This window comes from Coregonus clupeaformis, chromosome 13 (genome assembly GCF_020615455.1).
Source record: "Coregonus clupeaformis isolate EN_2021a chromosome 13, ASM2061545v1, whole genome shotgun sequence".
In the NCBI taxonomy this organism is placed as follows: Eukaryota; Metazoa; Chordata; class Actinopteri; order Salmoniformes; family Salmonidae; genus Coregonus; species Coregonus clupeaformis.
The window spans coordinates 17002273-17029589 of NC_059204.1; the positions used below are offsets into that span (position 1 = coordinate 17002273).

General features: G+C 44.4%; 1 protein-coding gene across 1 annotated transcript in view; it reads right to left on the minus strand.

Moving 5' to 3' along the window:
- The window catches only part of LOC121579358 (G protein-activated inward rectifier potassium channel 2-like), a 119582-nt gene extending 92918 nt beyond the window's left edge, over window positions 1-26664 (minus strand). The window contains exon 1 of the mRNA XM_041893886.2: window positions 26453-26664. The gene's annotated coding sequence lies outside the window, so the exon portion shown is untranslated. The remainder of the gene's footprint in view (window positions 1-26452) is intronic.
- Window positions 26665-27317: the final 653 nt, after the last annotated feature.

Here is a 27317-nt window from a genome sequence, read left to right on the forward strand (position 1 = left end):
TATGGTGTCGAGTAAAGCTTAAACCATGTATTTAGATTGTAGGTAGGTATTGTAGTTAGGTATTGTAGGTTATTGTAGGTCATTATTGTAGGTAAGTATTGTATTCGGCTGAGCCCGGTGAAGCACGAGGCTAGCTAACCCACTACCTGGACCAATAAAGCTAGCTAGCTAGTGGGTAGCTACTGGTAACTATTCGCAACTGTGGATAGTTGTTTCCAGACACGAACTGGCTGAATCGATTCAGTGGCTAGCTTTGCACTTAACTGGCTAACAGTAACTACTAAGGGTAAGTTATAACCTACATTTATTTTTGTTTTGTTTTTACATACTTGTAACCAGAGTCGTTCAAGGGAATTCGGGACATGGATGACTAGTTGACGTTAGCTTGGTTCTCTCTGTGTGTTTCGTGCTGTGGGAGGAGGGGTTGGTTCGTTGGCAGAGTGCAATGGCTAGCTAGTATGCTAACTATTCTAGCTAACTAACTGGCTGAATAAGATGACGACGTACTCACTCAAACTGTCAAAACTAACCCAAAACTTTACACAACGTTAGACACGGACACTAATGATCTGTTTGGCGTGTTAACACACTGGTGGTTTGTTGTAACCGAGTATTGGTGCTAAACCGTGTTATTGGAGGCTGGCATGCTAGTTGGCTATGGCGTCATAGGATTCGGTGCCCTGGATGGTTTTCACTGAAGAATACTGTACCAAGTTAGCTAGCTGAATAAACTAAGTTAGAGTATTCCTAAAAAACATTGAACCGCTGTGGTTTACAACAATTATAATTTCTAAAGTGGAAGTTGGTAGAGTTATATTTGAGTGTTTCAGTGAAACGTAAGTGAGGGAGGCCCCGCTCTCTCACTTTCCCAGATGTTTAGTTCATTTCATTCCGATCTCCTTTGCATTATTGTAGCCTTTTTCTGTAGCCTGTCAACTATGTATCTGTCTATCCCTGTTCTCTCTTCTCTGCACAGGCCATACAAACGCTTCACACCGCGTGGCTGCTGCCACTCTAATCTGGTGGTTCCTGCGCACACGACCCACGTGGAGTTCCAGGTCTCCGGCAGCCTCTGGAACCGCCGTTCTGCGGCCAACAAGGCAGAGTTCATCTCAGCCTATGCTACCCTCCAGTCCCTCGACTTCTTGGCGCTGACGGAAACATGGATTACCACAGAAAACACTGCTACTCCTACTGCTCTTTCCTCGTCTGACCATGTGTTCTCGCATACCCCGAGAGCATCTGGTCAGCGCGGCGGTGGCACAGGAATCCTCATCTCTCCCAAGTGGACATTCTCTCTTTTTCCCGTGACCCATCTGTCTATCTCTTCATTTGAATTCCATGCTGTCACAGTCACTAGCCCATTCAAGCTTAACATCCTTGTCATTTATCGCCCTCCAGGTTCCCTTGGAGAGTTCATCAATGAGCTTGACGCCTTGATAAGTTCCTTTCCTGAGGATGGCTCACCCCTCGCAGTTCTGGGTGACTTTAACCTCCATACGTCTGCCTTTGACTAATTTCTCTCTGCCTCCTTCTTTCCACTCCTTTCCTCTTTTGACCTCACCCTCTCACCGTCCCCCCCTACTCACAAGGTAGGCAATACGCTTGACCTCATCGTTACTAGATGCTGTTCTTCTACTAATCTCACTGCAACTCCCCTCCAAGTCTCCAACCACTACTTTGTATCCTTTTCTCTCTCGCTCTCCTCCAACACTACTCACTCTGCCCCTACTCAGATGGTAATGTGCCGTCGCAACCTTCGCTCTCTCTCTCCCGCTACTCTCTCCTCTTCCATCCTATCATCTCTTCCCTCTGCTAAATCCTTCTCCCTCCGATCTCCAGATTCTGCCTCCTCAACCCTCCTCTCCTCCCTTTCTGCATCTTTTGACTCTCTATGTCCCCTATCCTCCCGGCCGGCTCGGTCCTCCCCTCCTGCTCAGTGGCTTGATGACTCATTGCGAGCTCACAGAAGAGGGCTCCGGGCAGCCGAGCGGAAATGAGGGAAAACTAGACTCCCTGCGGACCTGTCATCTTTTCACTCCCTCCTCTCTACATTCTCTTCCTCTGTTTCCGCTGCTAAAGCCACTTTATACCACTCTAAATGTCAAGCCTCTGCCTCTAACCCTAGGAAGCTCTTTGCCACCTTCTCCTCCCTGCTGAATCCTCCTCCTCCTCCCCCTCCCTCCTCCCTCTCTGTGGATGACTTCATCAACCATTTTGAAAAGAAGGTTGACAACATCCGATCCTCATTTATTAAGTCAAATGACACCGCTGGTCCTGCTCACACTGCCCTACCCTATGTTTTGACTTCTTTCTCCCCTCTCTCTCCAGATGAAATCTTGCGACCTGTGACGGCCGGCCGCCCAACAACCTGCCAGCTTGACCCTATCTCCTCCTCTCTTCTCCAGACCATTTCCGGAGACCTACTCCCTTACCTCACCTCGCTCATCAACTCATCCTTGACCGCTGGCCATGTCCCTTCTGTCTTCAAGAGAGCGAGAGTTGCACCCCACCTCAAAAAACCTACACTCGATCCCTCCGATGTCAACAACTACAGACCAGTATCCCTTCTTTCTTTTCTCTCCAAAACTCTTGAGCGTGCCGTCTCTAGCCAACTCTCCTGCGATCTCTCTCAGAATTACCTTCTTGATCCAAACCAGTCAGGTTTCAAGACTGGTCATTCAACTGAGACTGCTCTTCTCTGTGTCACGGAGGCTCTCCGCACTGTTAAAGCTAACTCTCTCTCCTCTGCTCTTATCCTTCTAGATCTATCCGCTGCCTTTGATACTGTGAACCATCAGATCCTCCTCTCCACCCTCTCCGAGTTGGGCATCTCCGGCGCTGCTCACTCTTGGATTGCGTCCTACCTGACAGGTCGCTCCTACCAGGTGGCATGGCGAGAATCTGTCTCTGCACCACGTGCTCTCACCACTGGTGTCCCCCAGGGCTCAGTTCTAGGCCCTCTCCTATTCTCTCGATACACCAAGTCACTTGCCTCTGTCATATCCTCACATGGTCTCTCCTATCATTGCTACGCAGACGACACACACTCCTTTCCCCTTCTGATAACCAGGTGGCGAATCACATCTCTGCATGTCTGGAAGACATATCAGTGTGGATATCGAATCACCACCTCAAGCTGAACCTCGGCAAGACGGAGCTGCTCTTCCTCCCGGGGAAGGACTGTCCGCTCCATGATCTCGCCATCACGGTTGACAACTCCATTGTGTCCTCCTCCCAGAGTGCAAAGAACCTTGGCGTGAACCCTGGACAACACCATGTCGTTCTCTGCTAACATCAAAGCGGTGACCCGATCCTGCAGGTTCATGCTCTACAACATTCGCAGAGTATGACCCTACATTACACAGAAAGCAGCACAGGTCCTAATCCAGGCACTTGTCATCTCCCGTCTGGATTACTGCAACTCACTGTTGGCTGGGCTCTCTGCCTGTGCCATTAAACCCCTACAACTTATCCAGAACGCTGCAGCCCGTCTGGTGTTCAACCTTCCCAAGTTCTCTCATGTCACCCCGCTTCTCCGCACACTCCACTGGCTTCCAGTTGAGGCTTGCATCTACTACAAGACCATGGTGCTTGCCTACGGAGCTGTGAGGGGAACGGCACCTCCTTACCTTCAGGCTCTGATCAGACCCTACACCCAAACGAGGGCACTACGTTCATCCACCTCTGGCCTGCTAGCTCACCTACCTCTACGGAAGCACAGTTCCCGCTCAGCTCAGTCAAAGCTATTCGCTGCTCTGGCACCCCAATGGTGGAACAAGCTCCCCCACGACGCCAGGACAGCGGAGTCACTGACCACCTTCCGGAGACACTTGAAACCCTACCTCTTTAAGGAATACCTGGAATAGTATAAAGTAATCCTTCTTCCCCCACCCCCCAAACAAATCATAATAATAAAAAAATAAAAAAATAAAAAATAAATAAAAGTGGTTGTCCCATTGGCTATCATAAGTTGAATGCACCAATGTGTAAGTCGCTCTGGATAAGAGCGTCTGCTAAATGATGTAAATGTAAATGTAATATCCATATGAAAAGAGAGTGACTCATGTCCAACCAATGGATAGTGTTCGAGAGGACTTTATGGGCAGGAATGTTTAAGAAGAGAGACATGAGGGGCGGATCATAACCCTTCCTAACAATGACTAAGAAACCCTTTGTAATTAATTCATCAAACCTGGCCGATCTTATTATGTGGCTGACAAGGGTCAGGATTTGATCTGAGGGGGCAGTATAATATCACATAGGAGAGGAAATGAGCCTGCCCGCCATAATGCGTCAGAGACAGCCAGAGAGGTGGCAGGCTGAGGCTGCGGTCTAATATAAGGGGCCATCTGGTAGACAGTGCATGTACTTCTCACTTCCTCCCAGATGAGACACGATGTCTACTTATCTTAATCACCTAGGCCTGATCCCTATTTCCTTCGCAACAACTCTTAAACCGTGGGTTTTCATAATGAAATGTCCTCGTTTCCTGGGGTTGACACTGTTAGCAGCAAGTTGATAGTGTGAGAGGTGTCCTTTTAGCAACTGCACATATTTTTTGATAACCTGCTGGCTCTGGGGCCATAGTTTGCATGATTCACGCCCAAGGAAGCAAAAAAAAATACGCAATGAATTATGCCCTTAATTCATAACGGCAGTTATAGCTGTCCAATTAAGCCCTTCCTTTCCACTCGCTATCTTTTTACATTAAGTTAATTTCCACGGTCCCTCACTAAATCAGTAGAGTGCCACAAAGCCATTAATCAGCTGTGGCCACCAGAACCAATCATATCGCTGTGGTGAGGCAGCCTCTTCCTCTGGCCCGGTAAATCCAGGCCCTGATGGTGCTACTTGTGACGCATCATCAGAGTTACAACGGATTTCCTCACAGCCCAGAAGTGATAGGAGATATCTATCTAACTCAGATACATTATTATGTACATGCTGCACAGTAGGCCTATATCAGTGCATGCACAGGTGCACACACACATGCTCTCACAAAAGTAGGACCTGCACACAGAAGCACAAAGTCATGCACTTGCTCATGCACACACACACACACACACACGCACGCACGCACGCACGCACGCACGCACGCACGCACGCACACACACACACACACACACACACACACACACACACACACACACACACACACACACACAGGAAAAACACACACATACACACAGGAAAGAAGACACAAAAGGTGGACTACATATAGTACAATGTACTGTGTAGATACAATGTATCTTTTTTATTTATTATAAGCTTAAACGTATCAAAGCGGTGCATTGTGCTCTTTCAGCAAAAACATATCTCACTACCAGCCTCAAAAAGCTTTGAATCAATCATCTGGTCATATCAAACTAATGACATTTTGACAGGAGCGGTTCAACTCTCAAGGGCCCTCAAGAAGAAGCTGAATCCTGTTTGACATTTCCCCTAAGACCCTTATCAAAACACCCATAAGAACTCGGTCACTGATTGAGAGGCCAGCCACTCTTGAATTCAATTATTGCCACTTGACATGGAGACAAAATACAATTTAATGGCCCAGTGGCAGAGAGACGTTTTTCTTTGATCCCCAGTCTATAATGCAGTGTGAAGAAATCACATCAAAGCCGATGAACTGAAGTGATGACTTTAGTCCATTAAGCCAAATGTCAGGCGACGTGTAAGCTTTGGCCCTTCAACCTAACAAATAGTTAAAACAACATGTTTAGAGAAAGACACAGAGAGAGAGAGAGAGAGAGAGAGAGAGAGAGAGAGAGAGAGAGAGAGAGAGAGAGAGAGAGAGAGAGAGAGAGAGAGAGAGAGAGAGAGAGAGAGAGAGAGAGAGAGAGAGAGAGAGAGAGAGAGAGAGAGAGAGAGAGAGAGAGAGAGACAGGAAAACCAGAGAGCGAGATGTACAGATTAATGCATGAGAAAGAGCTGTCTCTGCCCCTATATATTAGGGGCAATTGTTCCCATGTGCCCGGTCTTCCCTTCTCTCATCCATCAAGGGATAGATCATCACAGCTGGAAACAAGGTAATTCAAAGAGCCCTGACTGCCTTCGCTACGAAAAGACCCTTGACTCAGCAGAAAGAAATTGGAATTGTCAAGTGAAAAGCCAGTCAGTCTTATAATACAGGCAACAGATGCTCAACAAATAGCAATCCCAGAGAGACTCCTTCTATTCACTCCCTCTCTTCCAGTCCCTTATGCTTGCCTATGGAGAGAAAACAGCCCAAGCACACAAACGTGATCATCTACAATGGAGCACATGCTATGGCGCAGGTCTTTAAAACATTACATCCAGTGTCCCTCAAGCCTTATGCTAATATCATACAATCTGACGGCTTACACTGTGATACTCAGCCAAACAAGGAACAAATAGAGACTTTTGTAGAAATCCAAGACCTACATCACCAAGTAACAAGGAAGGGCCTCCTATGCCTTTAACGTGATGCTCCAGATCTTTTGTATAATTTCAGCCAGTAGTTTTGAAAGTGGTGCTCCAAAACCCCTTTTTTTGTGTACTACCCTACGTCATCCAATTGTGTACTACGTCATCCATTTCTTATGATATGTAACATCCTGCAAAAAATTACAAATCCAATCCAATATTGTATGAATTTATTGTGCTTAAGATTCCGGACTGCATCTTACATTCTATTTCTGGAACAGGATTGCCCGATCGACAACTTTTCTCCTCCCTCTCTTAAGCACTCAGTGGGTAAGACCACCTGGCTGTGAGCAGTGGCGTCACTAAATATTAAGTGGGCTCTCTATGAGTGCCTGCTGGAGACCAGTAATTAAATGCAGTCCCAGTGAGAGCACTCAATGGCAGGCACGGTGGGCCAGAGCAAAGAGCTTGTCAGGGCCAAGCCTCGCGCCCGGCTCCAGTCCTCCTCATGCCTGGCTACGAACTGCTCACTGTCACCAGCACCTTGGACTACCAGCACCACACTCACAGAACATGAGGACACATTAACCTAGGGAGGAAAACAATGCGCTGAGCATGCCATGGAAACCTGGAAAGATGGAAACCCCCAGGTGGTGAGGGTAGGCAACAACACATCCGCCAAACTGTCCCTCAACACGGGGCCCCTCAGGGGTGCGTGCTTAGTCCTCTACTGTACTCCCTGTTCACCCATGACTGCGTGGCCGCATATGACTCCAACACCATCATTAAGTATGCAGACGACACGACGGTGGTAGGCCTGATCACCGACGACAATGAGACAGCCGACAGGGAGGTCAGAGACCTGGCAGTGTTGTGCCAGGAAAACAACCTCTCCTTCAATGTCAGCAAATAGTCCAGGTAGCCATGATTAGCTGTTCAGGAGTCTTATGGCTTGAGGGTAGAACCTGTTAAGAAGCCTTTTGGACCTAGACTTGGCGCTCCGGTACCGCTTGCCGTGCAGTAGCAGAGAGAACAGTCTATGACTAGGGTGGCTGGAGTCTTTGACAATGTTTAGGGCCTTCCTCTGACACCGCCTGGTATAGAGGTCCTAGATGGCAGGAAGCTTGACCCTAGCGATGTACTGGGCCTAACGCACTACCCTCTGTAGTGCCTTGTGGTCGGAAGCAGAGCAGTTGCCACACCAGGCGGTGATGCAACCAGTCAGGATGCTCTCGATGGTGTAGCTGTAGAACTTTTTGAGGATCTGAGGACCCATGCCAAATCTTTTCAGTCTCCTGAGGGGGAATAGGCTTTGTTGTGCCCTCTTCACGACTGTCTTGGTGTGTTTGGACCATGATAGTTTGTTGGTGATGTGGTCACCAAGGAACTTGAAGCTCTCAACCTGTTCCACTACAGCCCCGTCGATGAGAATGGGGGCATGCTCTGTCCTCTTTTTTTTCCTGTAGTCCACAATCATCTCCTTTGTCTTGATCACATTGAGGGAGAGGTTGTTGTCCTGGCACCACACGGCCAGGTCTCTGACCTCCTCCCTATAGGCTGTCTCATCGTTGTTGGTGATCAGGCCTACCACTGTTGTGTCGTCGGAAAACATAATGATGGTGTTGGAGTCGTGCCTGGCCATGCAGTCATGGGTGAACAGGGAGTACAGGATGGGACTGAGCATGCACCCCTGAGGGGCCCCGTGTTGAGGATCAGCATGGCAGATGTGTTGTTACCTACCCTTACCACCTGGGGGCGGCCCATCAGGAAGTCCAGGATCCAGTTGCAGAGGGAGGTGTTTAGTCCCAGGGTCCTTAGCTTAGTGATGAGCTTTGAGGGCACTATGGCGTTGAACTCTGAGCTGTAGTCAATGAATAGCATTCTCACGTAGGTGTTCCTCTTGTCCAGGTGGGAAAGGGCAGTGTGGAGTGCAATAGAGATTGCATCATCTGTGGATCTGTTGGGGCGGTATGCAAATTGGAGTGGGTCTAGGGTTTCTGTGATAATGGTGTTGATATGAGCCTTGACCAGCCTATCAAAGCACTTCATGGCTACAGACGTGAGTGCTTCGGGTCGGTAGTCATTTAGGCAGGTTATCTTAGTGTTCTTGGGCACAGGGTCTATGGTGGTCTGCTTGAAACATGTTGGTATTACAGACTCAGTCAGGGACAGGTTGAAAATGTCAGTGAAGACAGTTGCCAGTTGGTCAGCGCATGCTCGGAGTACACGTCCTGGTAATTCGTCTGGCCCTGCGGCCTTGTGAATGTTGACCTGCTTAAAAAAGTCTTACTAACATCGGCTACGGAGAGCGTGATCACATAGTCATCCGGAACAGCTGACGCTCTCATGCATGCTTCAGTGTTGCTTGCCTCGAAACGATTCAGTCTTAGTCCTGTATTGACTCTTTGCCTGTTTGATGGTTCGTCGGAGGGCATAGCTCTACCCTTTAGCTCATTGCGGATGTTGCCTGTAATCCATGGCTTCTGGTTGGGGTATGTACGTACGGTCACTGTGGGGACAACGTCATCGATGCACTTATTGATGAAGCCAGTGACTGATGTGGTGTACTCCTCAATGCCATCGGAAGAATCCCGGAACATATTCCAGTCTGTGCTAGCAAAACAGTCCTGTAGCTTAGCATCTGTGTCATCTGACCACTTCCTTATTAACCGAGTCACTGGTGCTTCCTGCTTTAGTTTTTGCTTATAAACAGGAATTATGGTCAGATTTGCCAAATGGAGGGCGAGGGAGAGCTTTGTACGCTTCTCTGTGTGTGGAGTAAAGGTGGTCTAGAGTTGTTTTTCCTCTGGTTGCACATTTAACATGCTGGTACAAATTAGGTAGAACGGATTTAAGTTTCCCTGCATTAAAGTCCCCGGCCACTAGGAGCCCTGCCTCTGGATTAGTGTTTTCCTGTTTGCTTATGGCCTTATACAGCTCATTGAGTGCAGTCTTAGTACCAGCATCGGTTTGTGGTGGTAATTACACAGCTACGAAAAATATAGAAGAAAACTATCTTGGTAAATAGTGTGGTCCACAGCTTATCATGAGATACTCTACCTCAAGCGAGTAAAACCTCGAGACTTCTTTAATATTAGATTTTGTGCTGTTGTTTACAAATATACACAGACCGCCACCCCTTGTCTTACCGGAGTCAGCCGTTCTATGCTGCCGATGTAGCGTATATCCCGCCAGCTGTATGTTATCCATGTCGTCGTTCAGCCACGACTCGGTGAAACATAAGATATTACCGTTTTTAATGTCCCGTTGGTAGGATATCCTTTATCTTAGGTCGTTCATTTTGTTTTCCAATGATTGTACAAGAGGAAGATTACTCGCTCGCCGTCGGATCCTTACAAGGCACCCCGACCTCGTCCACGATATCTCTGTCTCTTGCTCATGCGAATGACGGGAATTTGGGCCTTGTCGGGTGTCTGTAGAATATCCTTCGCGTCCGACTCGTTGAATAAAAAATATTTGTCCAATATGAGGTGAGTAATCGCTGTCCTGATATCCAGAAGCTCTTTTTGGTCATAAGAGACGGTGGCAGAAACATTATGTACAGAATAAATTACAAATAACCCATAATGACAAAGCGAAAAAAGGTTTTTAGAAATGTTTGCAAATGTATTAAAAATAAAAAACTGAAATAGCTTATTTACATATGTATTCAGACCCTTTGCAATGTTATGACTCTCCCTGGGTAAGGATCACAGGCCTCACATCAGCTTGGCAAATGGCCGAAAACAACCAGACCCTCTTACCCACAGAGGGGTAGGGCGGGGGGCTGTGCCGGTTTTGACACCTTAATACTGCCATAGATTCTCCTCCTCTCTAATTTATCTCTGGCACTCTAGTATGGTGAAAGGAACATCTAAAACGTGGGGAATGATGAGAAATGGAATATGGAAAATGTATGTATATTTTGTGATGTCATTAAAAATGGTATAAAGGCGTTATAACGAAAACATTGTGACTTGAAGAGCTTTTACACTGTGGATATCAGGTTTACATCCTTTACCTTGGGTAGAAAATATCAAGGAGGAAGACAATGTTTTCGTGAAGATAGAAATGTGATTTTAGCCTTCTAACAAAATCATAGTGATGATAATACTTTTGCCTCGTAACTAGCCACGCCCGAGGTAGTCAGAGAGCGTGTCAGTATGACAGAAACGCCCCTCTTTACCAGAGTGCATAAAAGATTGAGATAAGAATGATCAGATCAGACTAGACGGACCTCAAGCTGCAGCTTTTGTCCATATTGGTCCCGAAAAAATTGGACCCTGAAAATCAACACGAGGTGAAGACGACAAAGTTGCCTCCACTAACAATCAATGTTACGGCTGAGTAGCTGTTCTAAGTACTGTATCTAAGAAGGTGAATTTAAGTGCGACCATCCTGTTACTCTTTTCAAGCTATCGTCTACTACACTGCTCTCATCACCCCACAGGGGATCATCGACACGGCTGATTAGCCATCCTCAGAAGACCACTTCCAGAACGAGTGAAAGTAAACAGACAACTAAGAAGAAGGACATTGTGACTTCTTGTGGACAATCTGAGCCTTACATCTAAAAGGCAATCCAAAAGAGAAGGCCCAATCGACCCCTTCCCACGAAGGCCTGGGTCCAACAGAGATACACGACGAAGACCTCCAACACGTAAATACCTGCATTGCTTTTCTTCCCAAACAGGCGGCAGTTCGGGGCAAAGTATTAGGATTACTGTGAGCGTAGGTCCATGTGTATCCAAGTGTTTTCTCTCTCTCTCTTTAACTCGGCAACTTTTGTAACAAGTGTCATATTGTGTTAGTCCGCTAGGGACCCGTTTTCATTGTATTAAGTTTCTAATCACTACCTATACCGTGTACGTGTTTGTATCTTGTGTTATCATTTTAAATTAGTTAGTAAATAAATAATTAAATCAATTTGTGTGGTACGGAATGATCAGTAAGACCCGGATTCGTGCAGACTTAAAGAGTCTGATATGAGACTGATATGCGGTAAATTATTAATATATGACTGTTAAATGATAAGAGATATCTAGATATCTTTAGAGTTAAATCGGGAAACTGTAACCCATTAAACAACTTTTCCCGTGGTGCCCCAAATTCCTAATGAGTTAATTGATACATGACTAATTTAATCTAGTAACAATTAAACATAGTAGGTAATTATTCGATAAATACTAGTCATCACAATAATGAGTCACGTCACAACATATTAGAGCCCCCGTGCAAAGAGTCTAAGATAGAACTAGGCCTTACTGTTGAATTCAGTCTATAGGAATTGTGTAGCAAGATACGTTGTACACCAATAGCGCTGTAGGCAGGATTGATGTTGAGAGTGGCATGTGTGTGGTCCCTTTTCATCCAGATACTAGTAGGGAGAGATTGACTCCTGTGTTGTATATCTGACGAAAAGTCAGTGTGTAGGGGATTTACTTAATGCTACGAGCTAGGACATATGAGCCAGCCAATGCAGTTATCAAGAGAAATAGACAAAGTTGAGCCAACCGTGGTACTATTTCTGTCTCTCGCGTTTCAGAAGCGAGTAGACTCAGTCAGTATTCATTTCTTGAACTAGGACATATGGGCCAGTCAATTTAAGAAATTTGAGAAGATATAGTTGTTGGCCGAAGCAAAGTATTATCTCTCTGTTTATCGCGCTTCAGTAGCATGAGTAAGACCAACGGCAAAAACATTTATTTTATGTTTCCGTGTGTTCTGGTGAAACATTGCTAGCAAAAGAATCGCCGAAAGGGTTAACGTGAGACGTCATTAATAAACCCATTCTCTTGTTAAAGGGGACCCTTTGTTTTTTCCCCCCTTTGTTCCAACGGAAGTTCCGCCCCTCGGGACTCCCGTTTGATTTCAGCTTTCTGCGATCAGCGACCTCTGGTGGTGAAGAATCGCCAGTAATTGTTTTTGAAACAATTAATGTGAGGGCACACTCTTAACCCACTGTTACAACGGGTTACACTGTATGATATCAATCCAATCTCAACTGGTTGGATATCATTGTCTCATTCGATTTAACCGGGAAGGTGAATCTCCAAACAAACCTTTTTCAGGGTTGGTCATTTGGATAAGGTCCAAATGTATTTCTTTAAACCAATGTGACATTTTAAACTTTCTCCACAATAACCTAGATACAGCAACGCTTTTCAGGTTAATTCCCAGATAGCCTATACAGGTATGATTGATCATTATCATTGATTAATCAATTCAATTTGCTTTTGCAAAGCTCATTGGGCCAACTCCAAAAGTACTGGTCCAGCATTGACGGAAGTCCCGCCTTCACGGGAATCCCATGTGGTTCCAACCCTTAGGAAAAAGTACCCTGGTGGTGAATGTATACTCACATTTGAACTATTGGTTACACTTAGGATATCCAGCAAATCTCAAATAATTGGATATCATTGTCTCATTCAATTTAATAAGTTAAATTGCCGAACATACCTTTTCAGGTTGATCATTTGGATAAGATCCAGATTGATTTGGTTCAACAAAGGAGACAATTTCAACTATGCCATATTAACCTAGATTCAACAATGCTATCAGGTTCATTATAGTTTAATTCCCAGATAGCCTATACAGGTGTGATTAATCAATAACATTGATTAATCAATTAAAATTGCTTTTGCAAGTTCGTTAAAAGCCAACTACAACATTACTGATCCAGTATTGATGATTCATTGACATCTGTAAACCGAATAAAATCGTTTTTGCAGCTTCCAACGAGTCAAAACCCAACATTTTACTTAAGTTTACTAATAACAACTAATAATCAGCAAAATGAGCAAGCTATCAGAGGGGGTGCCATCCATTCCCCTGCTAATAAGTGAACCCTCACCCACAGAAAGCTTGATCGCTGACCTCAGCAGCGATGCAAATCCAAACTATGCAGAAGGATTGAGAATGTTAGAGCACAATGCCATAAGCAAAAAAACTGCAGATATCGTGACTGATGCCCTCCAAAATAGGCCGGCAGGCACAGGCCTTGTAAAGGTTCTCTTCAGTTTAGCCCTGAACTATGCCCACCAGCAGAGATGAACATTGGTCCAATACCGCTGTGCTCAGCAGAAGCACAAGCAAGAAACTGTTGAGATGAAGGGACAGGTGGAGAGAACCCAGAAGCTAATGACAAAAGCCGACAAAGACAAGATGCTGCTAGCCGAGGAGCTGCATTTGAGAACGGATCAATTAAAAGATCTGGCAAACACTTATGACGAAGAACGAGCACAAACTCACCAACAAATCCGTTTTCTACAAGAACAACTCAATTTAGCCAACAGTAAACACGATGAAGTCCACGCAAAACTAGATGAATCTGACGAGCTAGCTAAAAACAAGGGTGACCAACTTGACACCACTCAGAGCAATAATGTTCTATTCCAAAAGCTGCAGACCAAAGACGATCAGTTAATGAACTCCTTGACCAAGTTGGATGACAAAACAGCGGAACTCATTGAAGTCGCTGACCGAATGAACGATGAGAGAACCCAGGTGAGGAAGTTGGAAAACTTGACCTCTAAGCAAGCGGAGGACATCTCATCAATGAATCTCTCGCTCTGCACTCGAGACCTCTCCCTGCAAACCAAGAAAGATACGTATGAGGCCGAACGGAGCAACTGCAACACTCACAAGTAGAAAATAAATACCCTCAGCTCCCAAGTGGACTCTGTAATGCAGCAGAACATCACCCTTAGGTACCATCTGGAGGAACTCCAGAACAGCCACGCGCTACCGCATGACTACCCAACCGAGCAACCAAGCTCGCAACCAGAGCCTGGGGAAGGAAGGAGTGTAGACAACAGGAGGTTTCAGACTTCACCTCTCTTAGGGGTCCCTCAGTCTTTTCATCTTGGTCGTTCGGGCCCAGAGTAACATGGCGCCTCTTCCCCAACAACATTTCAATCAGGCTTTTCCTCTTGGCCCTTTGGTCAAAAATTCCCCACGGGAGGAAGCAGACGCTCCCCGCGTCCTTGGCGCGGAACGCCTTGACAAAATCTGCATCTTTGACCCCGTTCCAGGTAAGCCAAATGACACTGAGACATTCTCTGCAGACATAGAGGATGCCTTGGATGGCTACCCGAACTCTACGAATACTGACAAGCTTTACCTGTTGAAGCGAACATCCAACAGACACGTGACAAGGTTCATCCGTCTACAACAGTGCAAAACGACTACGCTAAACTTGCCACAGCTTTGAAAATAGAATTCAGTGGTTCTGCGACTCGCAAACATGACAGCTCGCTAGCTAACACTGTCAAACAAGCTCGGAATGAACACCCACAAGCCTACTATCATAGGCTTTGTTCAGCTTACTTTGGCATGCTCACTGAAACAGGAATGGAAGAGCTAATACCATTCAAACAAATGTTTCTGTCAAACATGTATCCCAACTTCATTAACTACTTGGGCACTACTGCCCACGTTGGTTTGCCAATCTCGGCACTCCGAGAGCTTGCGAGCACAGCTTTTGATGCATCCAAAGAGGGCCAGGCTAAGAGCCCGGTCACTTCGGTTTTCAAGATTGGGGGGGTGCATCACTCCAGTTGGAGGGTGTGGCATCAGGGACAGGAGCGGAAAAAGATGACGCACCATGTGTGCGGCTACCACGTACATACCACACCGATGACCACCACAGTAATGATAGCTACAAAGAACGTCCCCAACCAAACAGGCCCCGCAGAGGTCGATCTGGCCGCTACGTTCCTGCATCTAACCCTCACAAATGGTCAGGGAACAAGGGTAACACGCGTAACAAGAGTAACAAAGGGTTAAATGACGACCAAAACGTTACCCAAAGCTCTTTAGAAGCTCTGATAAGAGATGTACTGCAGTGGATAAAAATTGAGAAAGGGAGAAAAGATAAGTCACCATGACTAGGTGTGAAATTGCCGGAGAATGGGTCCCCCGAAATTAGCACCATTTGCGAGGTCGGAAACGTTCACCTTAACCCCGCCCTCACTCAAATCCCAGTCCAGGGCCCGCTCGATCTAGACACAAGCCCATGTCTAGAGACCATGATATAGATGTTGCGACGCACAAGGTAAGCAGCGTTGCAACAGCTGATTCCTCTCCCATTCCGATCGAGGACCCACTGGGTCACGAAGTACAGCAAACTGTCTTAAAAATCGACACAGATAACTCACCACTCCGTTCTGCCAACCCACTCCACTTTGTTGGCGATATGACAAGAAAAACCGACTCGAACAGGCCATACCTCAACGCTGTCTTAGAGGACTGTTTGACCTGTGATGCACTGATACATTCGGGTTAGACTATTTCCCTCATATCTCAAACTTTGCTGGATGAACTCAAAAGGGCAGTGGTTAAAAACAGAATGTTGCGACACTAAACTTTGAGGTTTCACTCAGGCTACCTCGCCTCTTACCAAGCGTATCCTACTAAAACTGAACTTCGAAAGCGTGTCACTTGTCCACCCTGTGTACGTGACTAGCATTGACACTGAGCAGATGCTGATTGGGATGGATTTACTATGATTTAATAGACTGAAATCCAAACAAATCTTGTCACAAATCACAATAACTCCGCTGACACCTTCATCGAAGACTACATGCAATAAGTAATGCAATGACGATGGTTTGGCGTCGTCAACTGACATACACCCAGTGAACTTGGTAATGAGTCCGCCATTTGTGGCAGATGACAGGGTGACTAGTTCAACTTGGAAACTAACCGAACATGAGGTTTTCCTATTTAGCTTGGGTGACTCACCAGCCGATACATACCGCCCTCCACTGATAGGCAGCGTGTGCCTAAATGGCACAATGGTTGAGGATGCCATACTGGCAACCTGGTCCGAAAAATCTGCAATCAGTTTGGAAATGTTCAACAACATTTCAAAAGCGGCTAACTGCCACCCCCTGGTTCCACAGACGACACTCACCACTTTAGGGGTATGTGCACTATCGATCCGCCTAGATGCAGAGAACGTGTACCGCCAACACATTTCCCCTGCGGTACATATGAGTTGGGCCGGGGCTGACTGGACCACCTAGGCAGTTAAGCACGCTCAGCTAGACACTGCCCACATGTTGGCCCAACTCCAAAAGTTCACAGTCACCCAGTCAGAACTAGCAGAGCCCAGGCGAGAAAAACAATTCCTCTGGGCACTACTCTCAATAGGTGCAGCCGTAGGGTCACTATTTGCTCTAGGTACCACTGCCGTCAACGCAGTCAGGCTAGCCACGGTCAAAATACATGCTAGGGAGATTACTGAAGAGATGCCACTTATCCAGCAACAGATGCAATCACAGGCACTCAGGTTGCAGCATGTGGGAAGGTCTCTCCAGGACACTATTCTGGTGGTAAACACACACGCAACTCTCCTGAACAAAACCCTCCTGTCGGTAGGCAAGCTAGTAGAGGTCATGAACCATCACTATGCCCATGTCCAATTGGTTCGATTGTTGTTGGAGGATTTTCTCCGTGAAGTTAGCCCTTCTATGGACCACTTGGCCATGAATAGAATCCCCTCATATCTAGAGCCCCTCTCAATGGTGCACAACATATTGACCTCAGCTACCACAACCATGATAAAGCCATTACAGTCACACCTGGCCTATAGTCTGGGGTCTGCCATTCCAATACACGTTGATGTTAATCGAAATTAAGTGGGATTTTTACTGACGCTGCCGTTTGTTGAACTGGAGAATATCTATAGGTTGAAAACAGTTCTAAATGTAGGATTTTGGCGCAACAACACCAATGTGAAAATCATCACACCTCCAGTCATAGTTATCAGGAACACAATCCAGATTTCTAACTCACCCCTAACCTGTTAATGTGAACTCTAACCAAAGACGTCCACTACTTGTGTCCTAGCAAACACTATCACCAGCAAAGAACGCTGTAGCGCCAAACTAACCGCTCTTGGACGGTGCCGGACAGTATCCTGACTGTTACCATGATCCTTGGTCTTATTGTCCTTGGCGTGTGCACATACTATGTACACAGGAGCACACGCGCAATGGAAGACCTATTGAGGTCTCATGCTAGGATGATCTGTGGGACGGAAGCAATCCCGATTTTCTGAAAACTGGCAATAGATTCCAAAACCCCATCCGGTGACCCATCCACAGCATCCCCAGCTTCTTCCCCAGAGTTCACTAGGTCAGCCCTGTAGTGCCACCAATGGAAGCTTTGTCATTCAGGGTGCCATTTTAGAGAGTGCCTTAACTACCCACCTTCAAGTAGGATAGCCCTAGATATGACATTAGACAAATGTCCGGCTGTGCCGGTCTTGACACCTTAATACTGCCATGAATTAGAGAGGAAGAGAATCTATCTCTGGCAGTCTAGTATGGTGAAAGGAATGCCTTCGTTTCAGAGACTTGTTGCCGCCCAAAAACTTCAACATCCAACAATGAACATTGGGACAATATATTTCAACATCCAAACATGGGGAATGATGAAAAATTAATGTATATTTTGTGATGTCATAAAAAATGGTATAAAGGCGTTATAACGAAAACATTGTGACTTGAAGAGCTTTTACACTGTGAATATCAGGTTTACATCCTTTACCTTGTGTAGAAAATATCAAGGAGGAAGACAATGTTTTCGTGAAGATAGAAATGTGATTTAAGCTTTCTAACAAAATCATAGTGATAATACTTTTGCCTCGTAACTAGCCACGCCCGAGGGAGCTCAGAGAGCGTGTCAGTATGACGGAAACGCCCCTCTTTACCAGAGTGCATAAAAGATTGAGATAAGAATTATCAGATCAGACGGACCTCAAGCTGCAGCTTTTGTCCAAATTGGTCCCGACCCTGAAAATCAACACGAGGTGAAGACGACAAAGTTGCTTCCACTAACAATCAATGTTACGGCTGAGTAGCTGTTCTAATAATGGTTTGTCTTACGGCCATAGTAAAATATTATCTGTAGATGTAACCTTTAAATGACTAACTAGATGCTTTCTATTTCCCTAGACACAAAAATCCTTTCTCTGTCTATCATTTTCTCTCTCTCTCTCTCTCTCTCTCTCTCTCTCTCTCTCTCTCTCTCTCTCTCTCTCTCTCTCTCTTCTCTCTCTCTCTCTCTCTCTCTCTCTCTCTCTCTCTCTCTCTCTCTCTCTCTCTCTCTCTCTCTCTCTCTCTCTCTCTCTCTCTCTCTCTCTCTCTCTCTCTCTCAACAACAACAAGTGTCATAATTTGTTAGTCCGCTAGGGACCCTTTTTTATTGTATTAAGTTTCTAATCACTACCTATACCGTGTACGTGTTTGTATATTGTGTTATCATTTTAATTAGTTAGTAAATAAATAATTAAATCAATTTGTGTGGTACAGAATGATCAGTAAGACCCGGGTTCGTGCAGACTTAAAGAGTCTACGACTTTCAGAATGATACTGATATGAGGTAAATAATTAATAAATGACTGTTAAATGATAAGAGATATCTAGATATCTTTAGAGTTAATTCGGGAAACGGTAACTCATTAAACAACTGTTCCCGTGGTGCCCCAAATTCCTAATGAGTTAATTGTTACATTACTAATTTAATCTAGTAACAATTAAACATAGTAGGTCATTATTCAATTAATAATAATCATCACTATAATGAAAGTCATGTCACAACAGCTATGAGATCAAATTTAGCTCAGGTGCATCCTGTTTCCATTGATCATCCTTGAGATGTTTCTACAACTTGATTGGAGTCCACCTGTGGTAAATTAAGTTGATTGGACATGATTTGGAAAGGCACACACCTGTCTAAATAATGTCTCACAGTTGACAGTGCATGTCAGAGCAAAAACCAAGCCATGAGGTCGACCGAATTGTCCGTAGAGCTCAGAGACAGGATTGTGTCGAGGCACAGATCTGGGGAAGGGTACCAAAACATTTCTGCAGCATTGAAGGTCCTCAAGAACACAGTGTTCTTGTTTGTAACCACAAAGACCCTTACAAGAGCTGGCCGCCCAGCCAAACTGAGCAATCGGCGAAGAACGGCCTTAGTCAGGGAGGTGACCAAGAACCCGATGGTCACTCTGACAGAGCTCCAGAGTTCCTCTGTGGAGATTGGAGAACCTTCCAGAAGGACAACCATCTCTGCAGCACTCCAGCAATCAGGCCTTTATGGTAGAGTGGCCAGATGGAAGCCACTCCTCAGTAAAAAGCACATGACAGCCCGCTTGGAGTTTGCCAAAAGGCACCTAAAGGACTCTCAGACCATGAGAAACAAGATTATCTGGTCTGATGAAACCAAGATAGAACTATTTTTTTTGGCAAACATTTCTAAAAACCTGTTTTTTCTTTGTCATTATGCGGTATTGTGTGTAGATTGATGAGGGGAAAAAAACAATTTAATCAATTTTAGAATAAGGCTGTAACGTAACAAAATGTGGAAAAAGACAAGGGGTCTGAATACTTTCTGAATGCACTGTATGTCCATATCTACCTCAATTACCTCGTACCCCTGCACATCGACTCGGTACTGGTACCCCGTGTATATTGCCAAGTTATCATTACTCATTGTGTATTTATTCCTTGTGTTAATATTTTATATATGTTTTCTACTATTTCTCTCTTTTTCATGTTTTCATTGTTGTTTATGAAGCATGTGACAAATACACATTTGATTTGATGTGCATTGTCATGCAGTGATATAATGATAATTGAGATCATGAAAATCCTTAATGATTACTTAGTTTTGCTAACTTCTTTTAACTTCTTGCTGTAGGTCTATTTCATCATTATCCTCTGCCTGCATCCCTCATCCTTACCTGTAGCCTTCCTGTCTCTGGTATAATGCATTTCCACCTCTCATTCTATCAGTCTTGCTTGTCCATCTTCCTGAATTAAAATGACATATTCTAACAGATCAATCTTGCTGGAAAAATTTCATTAAATATTGCTAAGTTATTTAGCTATAGTGTGGATGTTTTATTTAATGAGCACCCAGATACTCTAACTGCTGTGTGGGCACAACAATTATATAAAACAGTGACAAGCTGGCCGGGGAACACATTTTCCAGAGCCGCACCCTCATTGGCTACTATGTTGCAATATCAATATTCTCGGAGTTAACAAGGAGCCTTAGCTCCCTTTAAAAAGGATTTTCCTTTTTTATTTTGTGATTTTCGTCATTCTTTGGTAGAGTTTGTTTGTCTTCATGTGTCCTTGTCAATTGTATGCCTAAGTAAGTCCTTTGATGTAGGCCTATGCCTTTTATTTCAATGCATGTGTACAGGGGCGTAGGAGCAACTCTGGCATTGAGGGGGACACATTTTGCTACAGAGGTCTGGGGGCATGTTTTAAAGCAGGATTTAAATGCTCATTAACCTGCTATCATGTCATCAGAGGTCATATATGATCATTCAGAATTATTCACACTATGACAGATCATCAGTCTATGAACTCTATGAGCTTGGAGAGACACTTCTCACTATCTTACCTGTTTGTTTGTGGCCTCTCTCTCTCCCTCTCTGCCTGTTTGTCTGTCCGTGGGTATCATCACGGCTGCCTCTCTCCTGCATGAAGTTAACACATGCAATACACCCACTACACCAGGGATAGGCAACTTTGATGGGGGTGGGAGCCACCAAAAAATCTGAACTCACCATGAGGGGCCGCAGTGGCTCTTGGGTCTGCTTACCCACATCCATACCCACAAATGCAGTCAGAGCCAGCTCTAGCCTTTTGGGGGTCCTAAGTGAAAGTTTGTGGTGGAGCCCCTACCACCTTGTGAGCAAGACAGTGACAGTATATCCACCGACGAAGTGGTCGGCGCAGTTGCAATTTGGATGGAGGCTCAGTTCAAGAACAAGCAAACGTATAACCCGTGCCTGGCTTGTCATGCAAAATTCTAAGCCGGGCTGTACAACATGCAAATATGTAGGGCGCTTGTGTCTAGAAAAGACTGGAGGGATTAAACTAGCAAAAGAGTGGGAATGTACAGTAACATCCTCTGCCACCGACGTAAAAAACAACAATAAAGAGCCCTCAGAAAAAAAGGGTTTTGAGCATGCCCGAACCAAGGCGCATTTACTGGCAGCAAGCATTGTAGACAAGGCTAAAGAGGACACCCAGGTTATAGTTAACACAAAAAAAATGGGGAGGGGGGACACTACAACCAATGTTTTCCGTACAGCCTTACAAGGAGGCTAAACGTCACAGCCACAGGCCCGCTCATCACTTGGAGCAAGAAATTGACTGTCAGGATTTAAATGGACTTGACATGAGGAGAGTCATTGTGGGAGGTTTTGAAAACTAAGGTAGGAACGTCTTTTTCCTTTACAAACTTGTTCTGTACTGTGAAGTTAATCTGAATATGCGCTTCATATTATCACGTAATGTAGGCAGAAGGCCTATATATTCTCATATGTGTGTTCTTCTGTAGCCTACATTGATTAATTTTATTTGAAGTTATATTCCGATATTGTGATATTTGTTCTACTGCTACATTAATGTCTTAAAAATGATATGAAATTCGGGTCTTGTGCATATGGTGGGTGTTCTGCCGTGACATCAAAAATGTTTGCTGTACATTGATATCTTAAAAATTAGGCTATAAGAAATTCGGACTTGTGTAAGCCCAACAGCTATACTCGAGTATGAGGGCATACTATAGGCTATAAGTATGGCGGGTGTTCTGCAGTGACGTCTAAAATGCTTTGAATTAATCAGCACCTTGGAGAGCGCTGTCCATTTCACCACCATAGATAGAAGGCTACTAGGTGGTTCACTCTGTCTGTTGCGCTGCTACGTTGTGGAGGTACCGCAACCTCCCGATTTACAAATTAAGCACTGGGGGGGACTCCTACACCACTGCATGTGTATGACAAGGGGTCATACACATGCATGTGTATGATTTATCTGGCATAGTTTGCATTCATGGTCAGCTGTTTAATGCACCAGTTACTTTCACATTGAAGTCGGCATTTGAAGTCGGCCTTGTTGTGACTAGATAGTGTGTGTTATGCATCTATTTCATGTTGCACTGTATGCGCCGTTCCACAAGTAAATTAGTACATCTATGCTTGAGTAGTGGTTGACATTGTACACGCCGTTCCACATACAGTACCTTTAAACCTAATATTGCGGTGATAATTAATGGCTGGGGTGTTTTTTTGTTGGTGTTTTTTTGTTCTCCAAAAGGCATTTTTTAAATTGTGTAGAAATGCAGTAAACTTCAACTTTAAAAAAAGATCCTTGGAGGGGGAAGGGGAATCAATCCCCCCCCCCCCACTCTACTTTGCCTTACCCTAGTTTCCCTGCATTTAAGTCCCTGGCCACTAGGAGCGCCGCCTCTGGATGAGCGTTTTCCTGTTTGCTTATGGCCTTATACAGCTCATTGAGTGTGGTCTTAGTGCCAGCATCGGTTTGTGGTGGTAAATACACAGCTACAAAAAATATAGATGAAAACTCTCTTGGTAAATAGTGTGATCTACAGCTTATCATGAGATACTCTACCTCAGGAGAGCAAAACCTTGAGACTTCCTTAATATTAGATTTCGTGCACCAGCTTGTTTACAAATATACACAGACCGCCACCCCTTGTCTTACCAGAGGCAGCTGTTCTATCTTGCCGATGCAGCGTATATCCCGCCAGCTGTATGTTATCCATGTCGTTGTTCAGCCACGACTCGGTGAAACATAAGATATTACCGTTTTTAATGTCCCGTTGGTAGGATATCCGTGATCTTAGTTAGTCTATTTTGTTATCCAATGATTGTACGTTGGCTAATACGACTGATGGTAGGGGCAGATTACGCACTCACCGTTGGATCCTTACAAGGCACCCCGACCTATGTCCCAGATATCTCTGCCTCTTTCTCATGTGAATGACAGGGATTTGGGCCTTGTTGGGAGTCTGAAGAAAATCCTTTGCGTCTGACTCATTAAAGAAAATCTTTGTCCAGTACGAGGTGAGTAATCGCTGTCCTGATATCCAGAAGCTCTTTTTGGTCATAAGAGACGGTGGCAGAAACATTATGTACAAAATAAGTTACAAATAACGCGAAAAAATACACACAATAGCACAATTGGTTAGGAGCCCGTAAAACGGCAGCTATCTCCTTCGGCGCCATTCTTCTATAGCTGAACTAACGCCACTGTTTATTGGCATGACAAACATTGAGTAAATATTGCCAAAGCATCAATGTTACAACTGCATTGCATACAGTGCTACATTGTAATAAATAAATACAAATAGTAATAATAAAAAGTAATAATAATAAAGAATAGAAATAACAACAATATGCCTAGGCCTAGGCCTACAGGATGAGGTGGCATCGTTCTAGGGGGGTCTCCCGTAACATGCTACTCCATTCCACAAAATCATATCATCCATTTAAAATGCATGCTATCTGTTCTGCTAGCCTACATGTGAAGGCATAGGATATAGCATTGGGATAAGCAACCGTAACTTTAATTTAGGCTAGGCTACATGTTTCCTTAGAAAACAGTGCCTGACAAAGCAATATGGCAGCCTGATAAGTCGAACCATGATATCCTAATAATAGCCTATCCAAGACAAACAGCATTCAGGCTACATTACCAGGCCTGCTTGTAGCCTATGTTTATGCATAACACTTTAAACTGAGGATAGTCAAGACGTTTTATGATTTAAAACATTTATTGCTGACGTAGGAAGGAAGTTGCACTCACTAATTGTAAGTCGTTCTGGATAAGAGCGTCTGCTAAATGATTAAAATGTAAAATGTAAAATGTAAGAGAGCCTAATAGGAGCCTGCGCTGTTTCGCTGTCCACGGTCCTGAAACTGTTTCCACGATTTCATTGGGCTATTGGAGAAGTGCTGTAAATTGACGCGTGGGCTTTTGTCCATTTGCTAAATTTGTCAGGCAACTGCAATACTAAGTGAGAAGTAGAAAATGCATATCAACACCAATTCAGTAGGCCTCCCTATTATGAAGCTGCCAGGTGCGAAATGTGCGACGGTCTTAATTGATTTAGGCTATAGGCTACTAAGATGGTAGCCTACTAAAATGGAAGTTTCAGAAAGTTGATGGACCAAAACAGCTTTATTATTGTAAGCAAAATCGTAAAGTATCAATTTAGCCTACATGTTATATGCCCTACCAGCCCACTTTAATTATCCTCCACTGAACCAGTATCTGTGCGTTAGAGACCTCTCTATCGCCCAGAAAGTTCCGATTCAAACTCCCATTCACCAGCTCTACAATCATTATAATGTCAAAAAACGTTCGGTGATCACCAAATATGGAGTTTCGCTGAGCAACTATCTTCATTTACTCCCACTATGGCCGGTATGTACTTCCAAAAAAGGTCTAAATAAAAATGTACAAGCAACCGAAAAAAATCATATTCGGCACTCATTACTGCAACAAACTGGTCGGAAGTCTACAACAGCTCAGTAAGCGACATTGGAGGTGCCGAAGAGACATTTTTTCGGGTTACTTGTACATTTTTATTTATAGCTTACCTTTTTTGGAAGATGCCGTAATTTGAGTAAATATAGTTGTTCAGCGAAACTCCATAGCCTATTTGGTGATCAACGAACGTATTTTGACATTATAGGCCCTAACACTTGCAGAGCTGGGGATTGGGAGTATGAATCTGAGCTATATGGGCGTTAGAGAGGTCTCTAACACATAGACACTGGTTCAATCCTCCGCGCCTGTTTTCTGGGTTAAGCCACGTTACAAGTAGGACGACCTGCAGGCTACCTAGGTGGCCTAGGTAAGCCGCTCGACTCAATGTTAGCCCATCTCTGAAACATCAGCCCATTTACGTAGCCTATGTTGTCAATCACTATAGATGTGAAGTGTATGCTAGCTAATCGCTTAAGAATGTTTCCAGGTGTAACGAATGCACCCGAGTGAGTTAGTTAGGAAATCACTGTGGGCTATTGGAAATGTTTTGGTAAACTGCGCCGTCGCAGAAAGGCAACAGACTGGAGCGTAGCCTATAGCCTAAAAAACAGACTTTTCTCAGGATATGATAGCCTAGACTAAGCAACAGGCTTTGCTCACAATACTCGGTTCACTCACCCGGCTTCTTTCCTAGGAAGATAACTTGTGTCTCAGAATTGTTCCCCTTTTCGTTCCCAAGACAGACCCTATCGTTTTTTTTCCTTCAGCACGGTGTGCGAGCGCTCTACCTTTCGCTTTGTCCTGCCATCGAACTGATCCCTTTCCAGCGAGAAAGCTGCGCGCACAATCCATGGTTTTGAATGTGAGGTATCCACGTCTCCACGTCGCCATGGAGATGGAGGGAGCTCTTTATCCAGAATAGAATAGGTATCGCTTTATTAGCGACAATGCTTCACCGATCCGGCCCTTTCAGCATTTGCTTTGGCCCCAAAATGCTCTATTGTCTTGATCACAAATGTAATGACAAATGATTCTACAGATGGTCGTTCGGCACTCATGCATGCCACGCACTAGAATAATATTATATTCTACAACATCAAGACGTGTTAGCGCTGTGTTTGGAAGAACAAGACGCAGTTTAATGGAAAATGCAATTACTGACAGTGAAATGTTTTTTTTTTATGGTACACTAACATTATTAGAAAGGTTGGCAATACAATTAACCCAGAGACCTCAAGGAAAATAAAGTGCTTAATATGCTGTGGAAGATAGACCTATGGGCTAAATAGGCTACACAGATGTAGGCTATGAGAATAGTTTATTGACTGATTCTTCTGATAAAGCACACACAGTTATTCAAATAGCCTACTGTTAATAATGTCTGAGAAATTCGAATTCAAGGATAACAGAGCATGTGGAAACCCTCTGTAGTTTCCACTGTTCCCTATTCACGTGCCTCCAGTTCATGTTTTTAACGATCGAGTTGTTATGATTTCAAATTCAAAGCGTGCACCGACTGTTGCTTTTTCAGAAAAATAAGCATAATGCTATGACTTAAATGTAATGGATAACTCGATACTCTCATGCACTTGGAAAAATTAGGAAAGATAAAAAGGGAGCACGGTGCAATGTGTTATGTAATCACCCACTCCCCCACTTATATTATCCGTAATTTCTCAGTCACCACAAAACCAGTCTAACGTGCAGAGGAAAAATAAGACATTTACATAGCCTACCTTGTTAATAGACGCTGCTCTTATTAATTCATTCTGTTTAACAATTACGCCGGGTTTCCCGATGGTTGTCGTTTAACATAGGGGAGACGAATATGAGTTGCTAATTTCACATTTCACCCCACATCTTGTTGAAACATCCATATCCTGTCATTCTGTCATGTCTCCTTCTTTTGAGCTCGACCAAGTAGGAAGAGAGAGAGAATGGGCGAAAGAAAGTGTGTGTGTTTGAGTGAGAGAGAGAGAGTAGGTTATTTGTGAGTGAAGAGAGAGAGAGAGGGAGAGAGAGAGAAAGAAAAAGGGAGAGGGGGGGGGGGGGACTTAAAATAGCTGAGTTCCAGGTTGTTTTGTATGTATGGACAGAGCTGTCAATGTAATAGGGAGGAAGAGTAGGCTATTGAGGAAATCACAGAGGGTCTGTGGAAACAACCCACCCGGGAGGTATAACGCAAGTCAAAGATCAGACAAGGGGACGTCATCAATAAGTTATTCAAATACAGAATAAACAGATCATTTCAACCGCACATTAGTGTATAGTAGGCGGCAAGATATGCCATACAACTGAAAACAGTGCCACATACTGGAGATGCAAAGGCAGAAAGAAACATATTTTTCTGTAGTCTCTATTCCTCTCTCTCTCGCTGTATGTTGGACGGTAAGGACAGACCAGACAAGTGTCTGCTGAAATTATTCTTGAATCTCCACAGACAGACTACTTTAGTGGTGCTAATATACTGTGTCATCAGAAAATAGCATGTCATTCATTCATTATGTTATGCACAAATGATCTAAATTGCATCCGCTTGGGAGAAACAAAATAATCAGCTAAAATCACAAGAGGATCTCTTTTAGACACACTGTGTTTATT